The sequence below is a fragment of the Dicentrarchus labrax genome, unplaced genomic scaffold (assembly GCF_905237075.1).
Source record: "Dicentrarchus labrax unplaced genomic scaffold, dlabrax2021, whole genome shotgun sequence".
NCBI classification, from domain to species: domain Eukaryota; kingdom Metazoa; phylum Chordata; class Actinopteri; family Moronidae; genus Dicentrarchus; species Dicentrarchus labrax.
The window spans coordinates 5,132,438-5,153,406 of record NW_026136723.1 but is presented as its reverse complement, the minus strand read 5'-3'; positions in this window follow the sequence as shown (position 1 = coordinate 5,153,406).

The following is a 20,969-nucleotide window of genomic DNA, read 5'->3' as shown; positions in this document are numbered from 1 at the left end:
TCCTTTTGTATAAAATCATCCACCATCCACCTGTTAGAACCATCCTTACCTACCCATTGAATGAAAAGAATATTGAAACGGATTTCTGGATCCTGTGTTTAAAAATGCAAACCACATCAGATGTTCTGTGTGCCAACGCCACCATCGCAATAGCTTTTTCAACCCTTCCTTCCTCTCGTGTCATAATCAGAATCTCCTCATCCGGTCCATCTGAACAATTTAGGTTTAGTCCTTTAAAATCCAGTGTTGGGCAAGTTACTTTTAAAAAGTAATTAGTTACAGTTACTAGTTACTTCTTCCAAAAAGTAACTATATGAGTTACTCAGTTACAAATTATAAAAGTAACTAGTTACTTCAGAAAGTAACTATTGCGTTACTTTCAAGTAAATTGTTAAATGCTCAAATGTGACCCCACCTCCACCCCTCTTTAACGGAACTCAAAATACATGTTCAATTATTTATGATAAATCTGAATATTATAATGAGATGGACACTTAATACAATACATTATTAACAGAAACAATGTACACAAGTCTAAACTATTTTAATGTTGCTGTGGGACAAAGTGAGACTTAGCCTCCAATCAAATGCCATGTATGTAGATATTATGTTTATATAGTGGATCCATACAAATAACACAATAGATGTTTTGAACTTTTGATATTTTTTGGACAAAATTCAGTTATGCTTGTTAAGCACTATACCAAAAATAAATAACAAATATATACACTCTTTGTAGTGCAAATAAAAAAAATAAAAAATACAGCTCCATAAAAATAAATCTCTTTCTCTGGCCATTGACAATCTCACTTCAAGAGGCTGCAGCCAGCCAACAAATAAATCTAAATTAAATGATGCTCTTTAAGCAATGTACCAAAAATGTATTCAAACAATATATACACTCTTTTTAGTGCAAATGTAATAAGATGCAGCACAACTCGCCATACCTGTCTCTCGTTGACTGACTCGCTTGTGTTGTTCGTTGTGTGTTGGACTATGCGTGCTTTCGAACACCCGCCCAACTCTACCTCTGATTGGCTTACCATGAAATTTTACTCAACCTCAGCCAATCGTCAGCATTTATGTGCTTGTCTTGTGCACTGCCCACTAACCAAGGAAGAACAGTAAAAAAAAGTCTTTGCCTCTCGGCTCAGAGATCTAGTTGGTCTGATGAAAAAAACAGATTCAATTATAGTTATTGGCAGTAACAGTAACGGCGTTATTAAGATGGGAAGAGTAATCAATTAGATTACTTGTTACTGAGAAAAGTAACGCCGTTATTTCCATCACTGTTAAAATCAAACCCAATCAGACATCATTCGATGAGGTTTTCTGCATGTTAAGTTATAAATACAGATGAAAACAAAAATACAAAATAAAACCAAAAAACTAATTCAAACTAATTTGAAGAAGTTACCAGCCATTGCATCTACATGCACAGCCGTTGCCATGGCAATTCAAACCCCATGCTTCCTTTCCCAATGACTGTAGGCAATTTCTAAAGCTAGATAGCTAGCTAGTCTACCGATCACAGCATCTCAGTGTGCAGCCGTTGTCATAGCAATATGATAAAATATAGAAAAGCAGAATATCCTCACATTAGAGAAAATGGAACCAGACAATGGTAAATGACAAAAACGGACAAAAACATATTAGCACGATTATACTCAGTGGTGACCAAAAGTGTGACATTTGAATGTACATATTACATGTTCTGTTTGACCTCCTCACTGCTGATTGAGTGACTATTTTTATTCTGAGTGTCTCTGATGAGCTCCGGTCGGCAGTTCAAATCAGCTGCTGCTATGATTAGCTTCTGATTGGTCCTAATGCTGAAATTGCAGTCCTTGTCATTTCCATTGACCACACAAGTAGGCAGTGATTGTGTCAGAGGGAGTGTCGGAGTAAATCAGCAGTTCTCAGAGTGTTGTCTGAGTACGTGCATGCTGAGTGGGAACCGAAAGCACTGTGACAGCACATATTTCTTCACCTTCACTAACATGAGCAGGGACATGGTGCCCTCCTCCAGAGAATAAGTGTGGATGTGTGTGCGCCCAAAGGTTTATAATATGGAGGTTTTTATCCATGTATTTGCATGGATTATGCAAGTAGAGGGGTTTAAGACCAACCACAAACCAAGTGCCAGTAAATTTCCTGCTGACTGTGTCAATTGTATGACACAAACCAGCAGGTAATCAGAGGCACAGGCTCCCAGCATGCATTGGATAAGGGCACACCATCACATCGTCTGCTCACTGGGAGCAAACCAGAACATTTGAAGGAAACCCACACAAACACAACGTGCCAACACATGAAGTCTAACCAGGACAATGAGCCACTGTGCCGCTGTCCTCTCGGAGTTGTCTTACTTGACAGCATACGGTGCTTAAAGCATGACTGGTTTAACTCAACCTCCTCCATATTTGAGGTCTATGGTTCCTGGAGAGCAGTGGCTCTATTTTGAAATGTACACTTGCCAGACACATTGCATGACCAAGAACACAAAGAGCTTTATTTTTTAAAGCTGCTGTAGAGTACTTTTGTAAAAAACATTTTGTCATATTTGCCAAAATTTAGATAAGATTAAATAATCTGTGAAACAATCAGGTTCCTCTGGCTCCTCCTCGTGCTCCTAAAGGCATTTGCAAGAATCCACCAGGCCTGAACGATAGTTGATTGTTGAGTCTGATTCCTAGGTTGACACTGGTAATGAGACTCAAAAATCAACTATCTTCAAGCGTCCAACCCAAAGCGTCTTTCTATCTTTCTCAGCTCTGATTGGGTGTTTTCATTCAGACCTCTCTGTGATGTCACTAGATGTGGTTGATTTGTACAACAGTGTTCCTATACAGCTAAGACATGGTGAGGACCATTCTTGTTTCTCATTTGGGCGGATAAGGAAATGTCAGCCAGTGTGTCCCCTTTGTTTCCTTCTGCCTCCTACCAAGGCTCAATTTATGAATTGCAATTAGAAAAGGTCATACCATGACAGTGTATACATGGTCGCCATGGTGGCAGAGAGTTATGTGTGTTGTCACTATCTTTAATGGGGAAATGTGATTCAGGAGGTAGGAGGACCGGTGCTACCGATCCTGACCAAGGACTAATGTGTAATAGTGAAATTCACTCACTGATTTGTAATGGGCATCAAAATTGCAGTATCATAAAGCATGGGGTCAAAAGTTGATAAAGATAAAAATATTGGTGGCGGTGGGTTAACTCATTCTCCACCAGAACCAGAAAAAATGTCTGAAATGATCTGTGCTCAGTGCTAAATATTCATGCAGCAGGGGGTTATCAAACTCCTTCAGCAGGTGCAATGCCATTGCTCCCACGGCCCATTACTATTTTCTGATTTTGTCAGAAGATATTAAGAGCAAGAGACTGCAGAACAATGGGCCTTTGGAGCAATGGGCGTTTGTTTTTGGGATAGCTGTTGAACCAATGGGACTTCGGTCCAATGGGACATTTTTCGAACAATTGAGGTTTAGAAATAATGGGCCATTGGAACAATGGGGGTCCCCCTTAAGCACACTCATAACATATTAGTGGTTCATTAGGTGTTTAATGTATGCTGGTAATGTTCCCCTTTCCATTTTGCTCAGTGCAGATCCTCTGTCTAATCTGAAGGATCTGATTAGATCCTGCACTCCTGGTACTGCAAAGTTAAACAATAAGCAAGGAATATCATTTTTATAGAATCAACCAGGTGCAGGAATGAGTGTGTTGCTTTTAAAACAAGTTACGGCAGTCCAAAAGAAAAGAGAGAAAGGCTTATCATTCTTATTACACACACTGTACATATGTGCTTTTAATATCCAACACAGAAGCAGAGGAGTATGTGAAGTATTTGCTGTTGATGAAATTACTATGTACATCAAACTTTTCCCTTGATCAGCTTAATAATTTCCCTAAACGTACAGAACCCAATAAAAAACTAATAGTTTTATATACAATAGTGCAATAAACTGAGCTTTATTGTGGAAGAGCAGCTTTATTGGTCGTTTGACTGAAGGCAAATGGAACTTTCAGAAGAGAAACACACCGTTTTGTATCCTTTTTAAGGACAAAATGCACAAGTCAACAACATTGAGAGGGAAGACACTCCCTTTCTGAAACACTCTGGAGCCAAACTGTGTCGCAGACATGATGTCATAAAGCAAAAAATGACTTTTGTTTGTTTTCAGGGAAAACTTCACAGGGCCCCTTTAAATGGAGCGTGTTTTCAACTAAATAAGGTTTCTAATGGAAAATCAGGGCACCATCCACCCAGTCATGCTACAGGATAAGACGGGTTAGAGGATGGAAGCACTGGTGGGTGTTGCCACTGAGAAAACTGATCACATCCAGACTAATGTTACATAGAGTGTAGTAACACAAGTTGTGCTAATTACTTTGTGTTCAAACAGTGGCAGATCAATGCAAATATAAAATGATGTAATTTCATCAGAGGTGTGCCATGTTAATTTGATTTACACCATGTTTGAACAGCCAGAGTGCTTTTTGATAGGCCACATTAACAGCCACATTAGCAGTACACACACACACACACACACACACACACACACACACACACACAGACACAGACACACACATACACAGGCAGACAGTAATGACTTTTTCTTTCTTTGCCGCTCTGACATCATTCCACATGGGAATTATGGGAAGCAATGTCCCAGTGGAGCCATACTGCTAGAAGAAGAGACACAGCTGGCTCAATTATTAATGCCCTTTAATTTCCCATGGTCCTTTGCTGGTCATTCATTTCCATCGCTAATGCAATCCTATTGTTAAGTATAGTGTAGATTGCACTGAGTAGCCAGTTATGGTTATCCCTTCATTTATATGGCTGACATTATGATCCATAGGTAATGTCTTCACGAGTTATACAAGATTAGCCCATATCCACTTTGAAAAGCCTATTTTTAACTATTATTTAGTTAAAGAACCATCTTCCTGTTAGCTTCACCTCAGCTACTGTATATAATTACCATCTATTAGCTGAGGTGAGGACGCCATTACTGCTCGGCAAACATGTAACACAATGTTAAACACTGCTGCTGCTGTTCAGGAGTAAACTTAATCATCAGCGTCTGTGTTCCTTCCTCAGGCGTTCTAGCCCCATGGGAAGACAGAGACACTTTCCTGTCTCCTATGTGTCACACACTGACGGAATATAGATGAGTGGAAAATGTCCGTTTAGTTAAGACATAATATATGGATTTATTTTTGTTGCCATTGATTAAATTCACCTCACAAGCATCGGTGATGATTACTCTTCACCCGGCAACCTTATTTTGAAAAGATGATCCTTTCTCCTAAAGCATGATCTGAGTGGCAGCAGGGACCAATCAGCTAACTCGCCCATCATAACCAGAGATCTTGGTGGTATTTAAAGCTGCAGTAGATGTTTGCTGAAACTTTCACTATATCCTGACAGTAGAACAAGAGACAGATAATCTGTAAAAAAAAAAAAAAAAAAAAGGCTCCTCCTAGTGCTTTTCTTTTTTTTCTTTTTTTAAAATAATCAGACGTATCCCAGCATACAATATAGAACGATTGTTGAATAACCTCTCTGATGCTGTGGTGGCAACAGGGGTCAGAGTTTAGCGTGTGTTGAAAAAAACAAAACAACTGAAGTTACTCATTCAAATTAATTGAACCTAAACCTAAAAAGAATTGTTGAAGGAACTTAGTTATTTTGAGTGCACTTGTATTTGTGCAGCATTTTAAGTATTGGTGATATTGTTCCAGTTTGCTCTATTGACTCATTTGAGTGAAGTTGACTTGATGTCATTACAAAAATGGATGCTGTATAGCTTAAGATTTTTCAATTTTTGTTTTTATTTCAGTTTGTTAATCAAGATAAGCCCAAATATGCGTCCAAATAATTCTTAATGATCCCTAAATGAGTGGAAAGATTTAATGTTAGTGAAAAAAAGTATTTAAGTTACTTTATTAAGATACATTCTGGTAACACATTTTAAATAAGTTTTGGGAAATTCGGCATAAAGGTGTAATATACATACTAGTTTTAACTTCAGTTCATGTAATTGCTACATTTAACTTAATTTACCAAAGTTACCTTGACAATAAATACTTGAGTAACTTAAATTGCTCCTTCATGCTTTAATTGTTTGAGTTCATAAACTCCAACAGTTTAAGGCAATCAGTTTCCTCAAATAGTCAAATAGTGTATCATGTTTTGCAGTATGTACATTTACCATGTGTTCTTCTAAGCACATGGTCCATGATGTTTGTTTCATATAGCGTGTAAATGCTGCCTTTCCAGGCCACCTGAGCTCCGGGATCTAGGTCGATGGGCAAATTATTGATGTGCATGTGCTGCCAGCAATCCACGATTGTCCGAATCTGATTAATTGAAGTGTAGACTGCATCTATGCATGGTCAGTCAGTCTAAATTTCTCTGCCCTGAACAGGGGTCAGATAAACAACCATACTGTGGGCCTGTATCCTGCATCTGAAATGAAGTTTTTGTCCTGCCTGCCAAGGGCTGGGGAACTCAATACGATCCCCTGCCAGGGAAATTTTATACTTGACAAAACAATTAACATGTAATCAATTTTTTTCAGTTGCAGAAAATTGCATTGAAAAAGGGGAATGTTGAATATAAAATGTGGTTTATCAAACTCACATTCACATTTTTACTGAACTTATTGTAGCATAATTATTTTAGAAATCATGCATGACTGATATTTTTTTAATTAACATTTAAAAAAATGTCACGTACCTTCTGCAGTACTCGAAAGCACCCCTTAGGGGTATGTGTAGTGAACTTTTCATGTCAACTTCTTGCAATATCAGCCTAGCCTAGAATTTTGGATAAACAAAATATGATGAGAAGTCAGTGGAATCAACATAGTTAGGAAAGCCATCTATCCTCTTAATGCCCTCAAAACCTGCTAGATGGCAGAACACACAAACCAATTTCTGAATTTGACAGAGATACTGACATTAATTCATGCACTCATTCATGTTCCATTAATGCATGTTACTAACTTCACTTCTTCCCCGGAGTTCTTGTGCTTTCTCGTCTCGCAGGTTCTTATCGATCCTGGTGGAGCCTCCTGCCATGGTCCTGCTAGATTGCCATTGCCAATACTGTTGTTGCTGTCCACCTGTCTGTCTGTCTGTCTGTCTGTCTGTCTGTCTGTCTGTCTGTCTGTCTGTCTCTCTCTCTCTCTCTGTCTCTCTCTCTCTCTCTCTCTCTCTCTCTCTCTCTCACCCCAACTGGTCGAGACAGATGACCACCCACCTAGAGCCGGAGGATCTGTCCTAGGTTTCTGCCTTTTAACAGGCAGTTTTTCCTTGCCCTTGTCGCCAAGTGCTTGCTCATGGTGGTACTGTTGGGTCTCTGTAATTAATGTTTTAAAGAGTACGGTCTAGACCTGTTCTGTTTGAAAAGTGTCCTGAGATAACTTCTGTTATGAATTGGCGCTATACAAATAAAATTGAATTGAATTGAATTGAATTAATTAACAAATTGTTCCAGTATGCACCTCCCCCTAAAACTGCAATTTGTGGTTTTAACACTGTTTGTGTAGGGATAAATCAAATGAGCTACAACAAAGACAAGATTTCCAGGTGTCCTCAGAGCTATGGAGAGCTTATACCGTTTTAACATATCTGAGATACTTTTGGCCTCAAACCACTAAGAGATTTTAAGTGAGGAGCTGTGTTTAAAGTCAATATACAGTGTAGCACTGGACTGAAAACTGAAGGTAATGTGTTCTTTTGGGATTTTCCCCCGTGTTAAACCAGTCTTATATGCAGCATACTTCAATAAAAATAAATCAAATTTCATTTGTTATGCTGTTCAAGTGGGCGGACATTCCATCTCATAATACTAGTGAATATTTTACCATCTTCACTCCCCTTTCAGAGCATACTGTTTGCACCTTCTTGTGACTCCCATTAAAGAGAAAGAATCCCATGTGTTGTTAAGTTAGATCAGTGTTCCCAACCTTTTTCCTTAATGGACCCCTTTTCTATTATTGAGTAAACTGACCCCTGACTAAGAGACATATTTTATGGAGTATATGTTAAACAGGTGATTTGGATGAATTTTGAACAGATTATTTCCTGTGAATATTGATCAAAGATGAATTCCCCTGATTTACAAAAATAACTTTTTATACAATTCTCTGTCTGTAATACAATTTATTTTTTCAAACATACTTAATAGGCTCTCCTTTTTATTTTTTATTTTTACTGATTCAGTGTTTTATTAGTTCTTTGGTAGTTTGAACTTTTCTAATGCAGAATGAGGCTGTTTATCAGAGAGTGATGGCTCTGTGAATATAGCTTGTGTAAGTTTAGATCTTAAATTATAATAAAAAATTAATTAGATAAAATAATTTAATTTAGTTTTTTTTTTAGAAATGAATAAAATGCCAAGATAAAGGCCTACTGTGTATATTTTTAATGTTACATCCCTTAAAATCAAGACTCTGTGACCCCCAATAAAGATTTGGTGACCTCCTAGGTTGGGAACCACTGTGTTAGATGGTGTTTGGGGTAAACAATGCAAAAGTCAATTTTGTCTCACTATATCCTGACAGAAGAACGTTAGACAGATAATCTGTACAAAAATCAGGTTCCTCTGGCTCCTCCTAGTGCTCCTAATGGTATTTGCAAGAATCCAGCGGGCCTGAACAAAAACAACCAATCAGAGCTGACAAAGATAGTTGATCGTCAAACACAGACACTTTGGGACCCTGGGAATGAGATCTTCCCAATCTTTCCAACCCAAAGTGTCTTTTAAGGGACCCCTTTTCAATCATTTAGTAAACTGACGACCCCGGACTCAGTGACATATTTTATGGATATTTCATATTATATTCAAGGAGTTTGTATAAAACCAGTGATTTGGATGAATATTGATCAGATTGTTTAACTTTTTATACAACTGGGTTTTTTATTATTCCTTTTTAAATTACACACATAGTTACACATACTTCTTTTTTGACAAGTTCTATGTTTTCTTGTCCCCGACCCTTGGTCATTGTTCTATTGGAAAATTTACATTTCTTCACAGAAGTGAATCATATGCAGAGATATAGGCCTACTGTGTATATTTTTCAAGTTTGCTAGTGCCTTAAAATTAAGAAGGCCTCAAGACCCCCCCATGAAGTTTTGGTGACCTCCAGGTTCATTTCCAAAGTTCAGCTGCTGAAATACAAGACGTCTCCTACTCCACTGAAAAATAGATTGTCAGACCTCAGAGCTTTCAAGTTACATACTGGACTGTGATTGGCTCGAAAATGGTTGTGATGTCACAGATCACGCTGGTACATCCAGGTGTTAAAATGAGAATTAAGGTGAGCTCAGAGAAACTTTCCCTCTTCAGCAGGTGAATGTGAAAACTAACACAGATGTCTCACTCTACTATTTTCTGTACAATTAGGACATTTTCATTTTTATGATTTAGGACATCATTCTTGAAATATCATGACCTTTTCTCAAAAATTACAACTTTGTGCAGTAAACACTGCAGCCTCCAGGGGCCGATAGAGAGGTTTCTGACTGGAAATCTTGCATGTGTTGCTGGGGGGTTGCTGCCTGGATTGGTGCACTCAGCCTCTGTATGGTCTGTAGAAATGGGAGTGGTCTGCGGCTCCCCTGCCTCAGTTGCAGAAGAAAAACATGGCTGACCCACATTCTAGGAATATCACCCCTCAGTACAGAACTTGAATAATAGATACTTTGTCACAAACACACATGGGACGCTGTCTGCATCCATAAAGAACTAGATCACAAGTCTTCACCTATAGAAAATTGAGTTCCCTTTCAGAGCCACTGTGGCAGATCAAAGACGAAATTGAAATTCATATCGGCTCTGTTCATCTTGTATTGCCTCTTTAACACCTTCTTCCCTGTCTCTTAATGCCTGGGCTCCCCTGCCACCCGTCCTCCACGTCGCCCTCGGATCCCTCAGCAGACCGTGCTGGGTGTCATGGCGAGCAGAGCGCTAGTTAAGAGCGTGACATTTCCAATACAGCAGCCAGGCAAACTGGGAACATCAATTACCCGTGTTTACAGCACGCAGAAACAAGTGGCTCCTATTAACCCCGCTGTGTTCTCACAGCCAGCCCGGTGCTTCCCCAATTTCCCAGCATCCTCGCTGAGATTGAGTGGTAATTCCTCGCTAAAGCTGGGTACCTGACAGGAGTCATAACGCTCAGGAAAAAGCTGATTCCTTTTGTCTTTCAGCACATTTTATCGATTTCACTGCATCACCTGCCTTGTGTCCTGGAGAATGCTGAAACTGGAAGGAAAAGTATGTCCTAATATAAAAAATCTCCTTCCCTGTGCATTTCTTATAGATTTTTCTCATTTCTGTGCATAATTTGCGACTAGTCCAGCTCAGCCACAGGTGGAGTTTTGGAGGTTTTGGGATCAGGAAGTCAAAGAGCAAAGGCTTAAAGTCCAGCGTTAAGGGCAGAGACCAAAGCCTTAATCAGAGTTGGTACTATGTCTAACATAAGACATTTCAATCACATCTACAGTCTTCAAAACCTTGCTCAGGTGAATGGTTCAAAGATGGTCTCTGGTGTCAGGTTGGTCTTTTTCTGGATGGCAACTCGCCCTCGCGGTGACTTCTGACCCTTTCCAAGCTAAATATGGCAGCTTGGTTGGTGACCCTATATGCTTCAAGGTAGGGCACTGAACTAACTCCTAGTGCTCCTAATGGTATTTGCAAGAAACCACTGGGCCTGAACAAAAACAATCAATCAGAGCTGAGATAGACAGTGGATAGTAGATGAAGGCACATTTTCGAATCAATAATACAGCATGAACATAATGTAATTGTGTATGAATCCATTATCATTCAGTGTATCTGGTGTCTATGATGCACAAATGCAACTCAACCATGAGAGGAGACTTAACAGCAGTGCCAGAGCATTGCTTGTTTCATTTCTAGGCCTGAGGACATTCTTAAAAAAACAGTGGAATGAAGGGTGCATGTCAGTATGTCAAAAACAATGCTCATATGCAACAGCAAAATGCAAACCTGTTATTGAGAACCCTTCAAGCCATGCCAAACCTTTTGTTATGCGAGCCATTGCAGCAATCACGCAATTAATTACACAGTTAATTAGTGATGGCGTAAAACATTCAAAAAGTCTCTGGGTCTGTCACAGTACCACTCAACAATGTAGCAATTTGTAAATGAGAGATAAAAAGGATGCACCAAAAATAAAATAAACATGATGTCGCTGCATCACTCTTTCACAAACTGCAGATGGAAGGAAGGAAATGATTTTCTACATCAGAGGCACTATCACAAACTATCAAAATGCCCATTTTCATCGTTTATGGTCGCACAAATCGATCAAACTGAGAAACCACAAGGAGCTTTTATTGAGTACCAAAAGTAGTTTTTCATAAGTTAGAAAAATGCAAGAAAATGACAGAAAATGCTGTAAAAAACCTTGCGAGCAAATACTTCCATGGATGAGGCAGCGGCAAAATGTAGCCTTTTTTTGAACTGTATGCTGTATTAAGAATATTGGGCCATTCCAATGGGGAACAGAAGCCATTATATCCATTTATGCTGTCTTCAAAGCCAGTAGATTCCTTTAGTGTTTTAATGCGTTAGTTCCGACCACCAAAGTCACAAAACAACACAAACAAACCAACCAATCGAAGCAGCGCTAGATCAGCAACTCCCATCTTCTGAGGTAGAATGACTGTTATCAAAAGGAGTCTGGTGGCTTTGAAGAGAGCCATATAACGACTTCAGTTCCCCGTCTGAAAGGGTAAGTCTTTCAGTGCAGTTGAAAAATCAGTCCTCTTCATAACATAAGAATCACGTCTAACACATGTTGTCATTTTCTGTTTGTGGCTCTCTCTCTTTTTATATTGTGGAAACTTGCACAGCACCGACTTTCCACCATCTCTTCCAGTCTGCTTTTTTCCTCTGAAAGCATGTGACTGCAAGCAAGCTACACAATACTTTAACCGAAAAGATTTTACTAGTGTTGAAAATGTCATTATTGCTGAATTTACACTGTGTTCTGACAGTAGTACATGAGACAGATAATCTGTGAAAAAAATCAGGTTCGGAAATGATGGAATACCAAACAGTGCACAACAGCACAAGCGGTTTCCATCAACCTATGTACATTTTGAAGTATGGTATTAGAGAGGGTTGATGAAAAAATTAAAAAAAACCTTTTCACTTGAAGTGGTTTTTGAATATTTGGCTTGTTTCTAGAAGGGCTGTTTTTGCCAAAAGCCTTTGTTCCTTCTTTTCAGATACAGAAAATATTAACGATAAATTTAAAAATCACATTGACAAGCATGTCAAAAGGGTTTTGTAATTTTAGTTGAAGAGTGTTGATGATTCATAAATCTACAATCTTTCAAAAATAAATGACAGCACACATTCCAGTGCACATACTTAAATCCTTTTATCCTTTGTATCGAAACAACTGAACCCTTTTACTCTTCAAACTTGGGTGAGGAAGATGGTTTGGTTGCCCCCATTCTTCAGTTGGCCTTTCACCACACAACCCCCCCTTTCTGCAGTCTCCGGTGTGGTACAATTCCAGAAATGAACAACTTGGGCCACTTCTTCCTTTTCATGACCTGGATTTTTCATCTTACTGTAAGGTCCAATGGGTATTAAGAGCCCATATGAAAGCCCACAGAATCTGTTGACCCATTTCTTTACAGACAAGTCCTTACATTATTGTTCAGCCTGTAACAGGTCATAAAAGAACAGCTGTATTTCCTGTACCCATGTCACTGTTATGTTTTGGAAAGAGGACATGAAAATGAATTTACAGCATAAAGCCGCTGGATTTTCTTTTTTCATCAGCAGATTTGCTCTGGGTTTGCACAAAACAACATTTTGAGAAATTGGATTGAATGAGGCTATAAATATAATGTAATCTCAGCTCTCCAAGCTGACATGTTGTGATACTGATATTGACATTATGCTGAGCTGATTTCATTTAATCTAAAGCAAGTAGCTCTGCATATCCACCCTAGCCTCGTTCTGATGCACATGAACACTCCCAACAGTGAGGGCTGGAAATGTGAGACAAGTCAGTGTTGATCACAGGCGTCCTTGCTGTGACTTTGAACTGGAATCAAATGTCCGAGGATGTAGGATTTAAAATTTCAACTCCCCAGCGTGAGAAATAAACATGGTAAATGCATGCTTTTTTCTGCGTGTATGGCTTCACCAGGCAGGCAGTTGTCATGCCCAAGGGTAGTAACCATAAAACCCCACATATTGTGCATGTTGCCAATTCAGTAACTCTGTGATGTGGAATCATTCGGCGCTGAGCATGTGATTGGTGTTGAGCAGCATGACAGGCAGAGGGAAGGACCGCACCAGACCTGGAGGTTCTTGTCTCTGGGAAGGAATGCAGCTGTAGAGCTCTCATTGGCAGAGCCCTCAAGATCCTGGGGGGTCGCGGGGAGTGCAGCGGGGGGTTCGGGTGTTGGGGGATGGGGAAAGGAGGGGTGGGGGAAAGCATGGGGGAAAGATGAAAAACAAGCCTGCGTGGTTCCTCCAACCCTCGTTACAGCTAATATCCCGTCAACTGTAATTAACGCTGCCACTTTGTAGCGTTTCTTTAAAGTTCTGTCACTGGGGTCTCCACAGACGCGGTCTCATTACTGCATGGCTGCAAAGTATGTAAAATCCTCGCCTCAGCTCAAAACATGCATTTTATAAATACTCCTACAGCCAAAATATTATGCATGGATGCAGCATCAATTCTCAGTCTCACTGTTTGAAAATGTTAATGTTTGCCCACCATCGGAAGCTGTAGTGGGAGAGGGAGAGGGGCTGATATCCTTCACAAATATTAAATAGTCAATATTATTACATTGGAAACTTTGCATGCTTGAAACAAAATATATTTTCTTATTCCTTTATATATATTCCTTATAGCCTTTATTTAGAATAACAAAATAATCGTAAGACTAATAATTCCAACAATAATACATTGTATATGATTAAACTGAACAACATTGATGAACAATGAGATCAAAACATCCAGTATCTGTTCTATTGTAAATGTGCCATTGAACCAGCTAGTCTTGCTAAAAAATACATAAAAAAAAACTATAGATACTACAGATAGATATACACTCACTGTCAATAGCTGCTTGTCAGATGCACAACCAATTTACCATGGAACCTGTAGAAACCTTCCTTTCCCAGACCCAGCCTGCATGTAGGTAGTTCCAGAGGTGAAGGTCCCCCAAACACCTTTTTTGTTCTCACCATGTTGAACAGCAAAGAAGTGCTGAAAACCAAATGTTAATAAAATATGTCCATGTAAACATCAGTGTAACAAAAGATTGAAGCCATTACTTTGTTTCTGTGGAAACATTAATATATGATTCAATACAAAACCAAAAGGAAAGGACCATACAGAAAGACTACCAAATGAATCCTACAATCACAACTGAAATGACCCTTCCTAAGCCCCGCCCCTTTTGGAACCCAGCTTTCTCCTTTCCTGTACTTAGACTTCATACATTAATATTTCCACAGGAACAGAATAATATATATGTAAAATAAAGAAAAAATGCTAGCTAAGTAGATAGCTAATCTACAGAAAGATAGTTAGCTAATGTTCTGCTCTGTAGCAAAAAACACTAACCATCTAACTGACCAGCAACAATAAAATCAAGATGGCCTCCCGGCCCCTGATTAAGGTTTGGCCCCAGGTTGGGAACCACCGCTGTATATGTTGTATATATACACACAACATATACAGCGGTATGTTATATGTTGCTGTATATATCTTTTATCTTTTAACCATCTTTAAAATGTGGTCTTTTCTTCATAAATTAGCCTAGCACATAGCATATCTACGTACAGAAGAAAGTTACAGATGTTCTGACCAAGGCTTGCTCAACAGTCATTGGAGCACAGAGCAAAAAGGGCGGGACTATGGAAGGCTAAATAAAGTCGATGCAAGTTTTTTAGTGGTTGGCTGGTTTCATGTGAGTTTGACTACGTTATATGGTTCATTTATCTGATTGGTTGAAGTTGGCCTGTGATAGACAATGATAGACAGATAGTTCATCCATCACCTACCAAGTATTTTTTTTTTAAATGCCTGACCTTTTCCAAACCCAGATGGTTCTGTGTAACAAACAAACAAATGCGAACTTGGGAAAACTTAACAATCCTGACAATGCTGACAAAACAGCACGGTGCAATCCTGACAATGCTGACAAAACAGCACGGTGCAGATAGTTAGCACGCTTTATTGTTTGTTTATTGGCTGCCTAATTCATTTACAGTAACTCCATCTGTTGGAGCGAAGTATGAGATATAAATACAACCAGATCCTGTACTGTGGGTCCCAGAGAGCTGACAGCTGGTGAGTCACAAACATGTCTCGCTTTGTCTTTACAACACCAGCATCTCTCCAAATTCCACTGGGGATCCGAGACCGGACGACGGAGCTTCGTGTTTAGGTGCAAACCATCCTGCTAATGGTATTAATTTGCTTGAAAAGAATTGAATTAGTGTCCCAGCGGAGGCTGCAGTCGAGGCGACACGCAGGGGCCATGATGAAAGGCCTCTTCACCCACGCTGCTGTGACGGTGGTGTTTGTGCAATTACAAATCAATCAATCAACCCCAGCATGTGGAAGATGAGATAAGGAAAATGAGTTAGTGTACATTGCCACATGTGCTTTCAGTGACACTGGAATGAACACTGGCAGTAGGCCTCGCTATTCAAGGTTATTTTGGCGGATAAACATATCTGTCTTCAGAGCAAATTTGATTTTCAGTGAATAAAATGTCATAGTACAGAATACAGCATGAACATTTAGAAATTGAACAGAGATTCATAGTTGTCAGTGCGAATGGCGCCAACACGCAAAATCGTTATAAATATATATTATAAGCCAAGAAAAAGAAACTTTAATGCAAGTCAACTTAAAGAAGTTTATTAAAAAAGCTCCTGTTCATCCCTTTCTGGCATCAGGGAGGATTCATAATTATAATTCTATAGTAGCCCAGAATGGACAAACCAAACACTAGCTCTAGATAGGGGCTTTTTTGTGTCCAAATTTCACGGCCACCGGAGTTTCTTCTTCATGCTTGGAAGACTGAGCAGTATTCAGTTGGTTGCAATCTGTAACTTTATTGCTAGATGCCACTAAATCCTACACACTGGTCCTTTAATATGACTGAGAGCTGACAGCAGTTTCTGTTTCTGTATTCCCTCTCCAGCAGCTCTTTGCAGATGAAGGACACCTTCTCCTTGTGCTCAAGGCGCCGATGGACCTTCTCTCAGTCTTGTCTATGTCACCAGACCCCTGAGTGCTGTGGACGACAGCAGGATACAGCCAGCCACCACGCATCTGTCAGAAGATGACAGGGACAAGGCTTACCTGGGCATTTCACCTTGTCTACAGGGCAAAGTCAGCTCCATTAGCATATAAGTTCAGTGTCTGGAGGATTTGAGAACAGCTCGGCGAATTTAGCCCTGCCTCAATAGACGTGCAACGGAAACGTTTGAAATCACAAGCAGGTGGAAGGATACGTGCACAGTGGGAGCGTTGTTAGATAGACTGAGCAGATGTTCAGGTCCAGTCACAGCAGAGAAGATCTTGACAGCACAACTGGAGCTTCACCAGACACACACACACACGCACCCAGGCACACACTGTCTCACATAGTAAGTAAGTAAATAACAATGTACAGTAGGAAAATTATTAAAACATCAGAAGATTATCCGGCTAAATCAAACTTTATATAGAGCAGCTAATTAATAAAAAGTGATCAAATAATTGCACTGCGTGTATAATTTGTATAAAAACTGGAGAGAATTGATCATCTGGGAGTGTGAAAGTGCCCAGTAAATGTCATGAACATCTGTTTTAGCCCAATGGTGGCTAAAATACTAAAATGTAGATTAATTGTAATTTTAAATTGTTCAGATGGTTTTTGTGTTACTTGTCACTCTTTGGTTGCGGTTGTGCTGGACAGCTAATTCACCCTCTTTCAAACCTTACATTCAACAACAATAGGAACCTAAAATTGTCTACTCCCCACATGAGTCGCTTGAATTTTCAAAAGAAAAGATGATTGGTCTATAATTTGAGTTTGTGGAACACAGCCATCTTTGTTAACTATTGGAGCCAGAAAAAAGCTGGTGGAGTGGATAAGATCAGCTTTATTCATCCTGAACTACAAGTCCAAGTTAAGTCTCGAGTCTTTGCAGCTGCAGGTGTCCTTGCAATGATGTTGTTGGTTCCACTTTACAGTAAGCAGCTATTCCTTAATGTTAATGGGACATAAAATTAAAATAAAGATTGTTCACCAGTCCTAGATCTCGAGTCCTTATCGACTTCTCAAGTCTTTTGAGGACGAGTCTCAACTGATGTCTCAAGTCTACCCATCTCTGCCACAATGGTGAGAGGTCTTGTCAGCCAAGCAAACACATCCAAAACATAGCTTTATGAATGGCAAGTCTGTCTGAGGTATCTGTGACAAAAATGAGAACGCTATTAAAGCTAGGGTAGGTAGCAAGAGGGTGAAATAAGGGCCAAATATTCTTGTTAGGTAGGGACTAAAACACAGACTCCATATTTAAAAATGGACGTAGTGTCCGTGACATCACCCATAGGTTTCTGAAGAGCTGTTGTGAAGTGCAGTGGCCTTGACTGTCGCTACCTTGGCAGTACTGACTCCGCCGGCTCCCAGATAATTCACCCACGTACAGTGATGAACAGGAAAATTAGCTATACAGGAGTGTTCTTTGTACCAGGCTGTAAATATTTTTATTTCTGCTGTAAAGTTGGGCATTTTAATATGGGGCCTTGCGGAGATTGACTCACTGCTGGAGCCAGCCTCAAGTGGCCGTTAGAGGAACTGCAGTTACAGTTACAGTTACTTCCGTGTTGGTTTCATTTGTCAGCCACAGAGGTTGTCACTTGCTAAAGCCGCTCAGCAGAGCTTCTTCTGGAAAAATGACGGACTTCAGTGAGTGCTCTTGAAGTCATTTCAATCATTTACACATTGGCTTCACCAACACAAAGGTGAAGGTGCTCATCTCAGATGGTCAGTGAATTGGCTTAGCCACTCTCCTATTTGCATGTTAATGTCATTCCAGCTGAAAATTGAATTTGAAGGCATCTGGCACATTGAAGATAACTATATTAGAATGACAACTCAAGAATCTTTATGATACGGTCAGATAACTGTTGAACTATGTGGTCAGTGATTTGGTCAAAATTGTACAAGAAAGGCTGTTTCTAATTCATTTTTTATTTTTGCAAAGACACTGCACTCGGGACAACCCAAAGTGTCTGTATATCTTTCTCAGCTCTGATTGGTTGTTTTCGTTCAGGCCCAGTGGATTCTAGAAAATCAATCGTGCAATTGAGATAACTTCTGTTATGAATTAGCACTATACAAATAAAATTGAATTGAACTGAATTGAATTGAATATAAAAAACAAAGTTAAGTTACCTTTCACAATAATATTTTCTTATGTTCTTATGCATAAAAGATTAAACTCTTAAATACTGATACTGATAACAGTGTCTGCGTCACAAATCCAGTAACAGTGGAGGTCATTCCTGTTGGAAAATAAAATTAACAATGGTTACCAGAATTAAGAAAATATGGAAAATTGGAATAATTAAAAAAATGATGATGATGAATGTGAGGGTGGGGGTGGCTTATGATGTCAGTATTCTTAGAGTCCTGGTTACGGCCCTGTTTATCTTATTTTTTTATGTGTCTTGAGTGTCAGTGGAGATGACTAGATGTTCTTCACCAAAGACAAGACAGATTTCTGAGCGTGTTTTTGGCAGGTTAACATTCATTTATAAATAAATAAATAAATAAATAAATAAATAAAATCACCCCTGCAGTCAGTGGGGGGCTGGGTGAGTAAACAGGTTGACAGTTAGGCCCAGCTATTACACAATGGCTCCGTGTTTGTTTGTGTGATTCCCCAGAGGTTGCTCTCATGTTGTCGATAGCAACCCAGTGAAATCCTCTTTTTGGGGTAGACAGTCTGAAGTGGGACTTTTTCGGGGCTAAAAGCAGCAACCCCCCCCCCCAATTGCCCCTGCTTTGTTCCCCCAATCTGGTTACCGGCTCTGAACCGATGGAGCGGAAGACAATGGAGAGCAGGGGATGAGGCTAAAGGCCGGTTGCAGTCACGGCCTCCGCCTGGCTGAACTCATTTCAGGGATGATTTGCTTTGACTGATATGAGCTGCTTGGATTACTGTTGAGTCTCTTTGTTCCTGATTGGGGAAGGGGTCACAACAAGCTCCTGAGAGCTTAGCAGTTCCGCATAACGTGCCCTCTGACGGATTTAAATTTTAACACCAGTGCTGTTGCTCATATCGGTGCCCTGCAAACTATTTTGTGGGTGTGCTTGACTTCAGAGGAGGAGCAGAGATAGATCTGCTCCCTTCGACTCCAACAGGAACATCCCTGTTGTGAATGTTTCTTTTCAGCAGACAAATGAGCTGCTTTACACCAAGATCGTTATTTGTGTGAGCCCAAGACTGCTTTTTTTTTTATTTGACATGAACAAATTAACCTTTTCATAGCACATACGTCAGTTCACATTTTACTGCAGACCTAATCTCTGATCCTTTTATCCCCTGAGCCTTGACAGAGACAGTGTTCCCGTTTTTCACAACTTCTAAATGCGATAATTGATTTCTCGATTGCGCGAGCCAACAATAGCAAACATTTAATTACATCGTGACCTGTTTTGTTCTCGGTTCTCCCTCATTGCCACCTTGTTTCTCCATTCTGCTGCCTGCGATAACATTTGCATATTTAAATTGGATGTGCTTGACTTGGCCCTGCAGCACCCCTGCAACCCCCTCCCCAACCACTATAACCCCCTCCTGCTAAAAGCTGAAGAGCCTCTGGAAATGTGTTTGAGAGGGCCAGGGCCTGACAACACAATACAGAGCGCAAAACAGATGTGATACTGCTCCCACACCGTTACCTTACATTCATCCGCTTTAATGTCAGAGGAATTATAACAGGACTAAAAGTCAAGTTGCTCCTAGGGGCTGCAAAGTACAGTACACCCCACAACAAACAACATATTGTCATTCTCAGAGCCCTGTAGACCAGATATAGTCCAAAAATGGGTGAAGAGGCAGAGCCTGGGTGGAGCTGAAGCAGGCCAGATAAAGACTGCAAAATACAGAATGTAGATACCTCATTGGCCACTGCTGTTTGCTGCGGCTATATGTCTGTGCGGTCGCCATATTGCGGAGGTCAAGACCTGCTAGTTAACAATACTGAGAGATGCAGACTGCACTGCAAACTCCACTGTAACTTGTTTAATACTGAACCGATTTTCATGACATTTGGTTTAAACATTAGAAATATACCTTGATACTGGTTACTGGTTGGAATTAATTCAGATACAAAACAGTGCAAACATGACGGAAACTAATCCAGTTATGTTTAATATTGTTATACTTGGACAAAGTTCCTGACTACATTTATAACAGGTAATGAGTAAGTGTATTGGATTACACTTATAAAGTAACCCTCCCAACCCTGGTTGTAGGCTGTTTCTGCGGCTGCAGCGCTCTCACTCACTGGACCATATTCAAAACTTATTGTCCGCATTAGCCACTTATAGGTGCGAAAGTAACGCAACAATATGAGAAATGCCATTAAAAAAAACATAGATCATTAAAAAAAAAGTAGTACAGTGAATTAAACGTGCTAATTATACACTGTTGTACACAGTTATACAGTTCTCTTAAAACTATTATATTGTTCTTACTGTTGTTAAAGGTTGTAAATGTAAAAAATTAGGAAAAGGACATAATGTGTTTGAAGTTACATATTTACATGGTCTGACATGTTTAATAATAACAACAAGAATAATATAAACAATTTAAAGCTGCGGTAGTTAACTTTCCTAAAATCACTTTTTGTCTGCTGAAACTTTCACTATAT